General features: G+C 40.2%; 1 non-coding gene across 1 annotated transcript; it reads left to right on the top strand.

Moving 5' to 3' along the window:
- Positions 1-200: 200 nt before the first annotated feature.
- LOC111970790 (U7 small nuclear RNA) lies at positions 201-255 on the top strand. Its single transcript, XR_002878157.1, has one exon. It is a non-coding gene; the product is annotated as a U7 small nuclear RNA (small nuclear RNA).
- Positions 256-1,344: the final 1,089 nt, after the last annotated feature.

Raw genomic sequence — 1,344 nt, 5'->3', positions numbered from 1 at the left:
ATACCCTARCKATTCCTCTCCCCCATATCCTAATATGTGCCACCCGTAAGTGAGAAACCTACATGCCAAGTATAGGCCATATATAGTGTTCCCTACAGTTATGGAAGACAGCTGAAGCACTGAATGTACAGACCCCAGTCCTTCCTTTATTACTTTCTTTATTCCTGCCTGCCTGCCTGCCTGTCTGTCTGTCTGTAATGGAACATTTGTTCTTTTAGTATTTATCCAGTAGGTTTTCTCAAGGAGAAAGCCCCCCACGTATATATTAAAGATAATAACAAAACACTACAGTAAATACTACGGTACACCACAGTCCGCAAAAAAACTATAGTAAATACTACAGTATACCATACTTCAGTCTGCAAAACACTACAGTGAACTATAGTATTCCTAACATAGTATACACTATAGTATTTTTCCATGTGTGATAGCCTAGCCAGGTAGCTAATCTTTTGAATATGGTGTAGTAAAAACAACAGAAACAGATAGCATTAGGTTGCTATATATGCTAGCTAGCTACACTGACAGCTGTCAATGCCCTACTTGTTGTTATTTCTCCACCATGTGGAAATCACCGCAACGTTCCAACCCTCAATTCGTGAATAAGTATTAGCAGCCTGCGTCATTCTTCAGAGGTGGAACCTAAACAAGAATTTCCGCTCTAGGACAGGAATTAAGCATTGCCCTCTGGTGGGGGCCTTTAGTAAGCATTTGCAGAAAGTCAGGGAAAGGTTAGTATGCGGCTTACTCTTTAGCCTTAATCTTGAGTGGCCTTTTTGGCTTGTGTTCAGTTTAAATAGCAAGTCCTAGTCTTCTGTCTCACAGTTTTAAACATATAACTCATGTGACTTGGTTTTCAGGCATGGAATTTGTCCTGCCCAGAGCTTGGTCTTTGGAGCATCTTGAACATTAGGGCGTTACAGTAAACCATTACATTACAGTTTCTAAGTTTATTGTCAGTCTTAGCGGTTTTAGTCAGAAGTCCTATCATCATTACCACCTCTGTGTGTTTAAGTAAGCAGTACATCTGGTTGGCATAGGGGCCCACAAATCATCAACAAACATAGCTAATGGATGTTTCCTATTTCAATGTAGCCATCTACCTAAGATACCCTACCCTCACCCTCTCACTACAGCCATATCATTACAGATACAGTGCCTTGTAAAAGTATTAATCCCCCTTCGCATTATTCCCCAAAAATGTTCTTCCTAAATTTTGCCAGGATTCTATCCTATCATGGGCCTTAGGCATTGCAGCTTGTAAAGGGAATTTCTGATTGAGCCAACATATACAGCCTTTAACCATGAATGGAAACATTTCTTTAAAAACCTTCATGCCTACAG

This window comes from Salvelinus sp. IW2-2015, linkage group LG11 (genome assembly GCF_002910315.2).
Source record: "Salvelinus sp. IW2-2015 linkage group LG11, ASM291031v2, whole genome shotgun sequence".
In the NCBI taxonomy this organism is placed as follows: Eukaryota; Metazoa; Chordata; class Actinopteri; order Salmoniformes; family Salmonidae; genus Salvelinus; species Salvelinus sp. IW2-2015.
The sequence above is the reverse complement of the archived record's forward strand: the minus strand, read 5'-3'. Positions and strand labels throughout refer to the sequence as shown.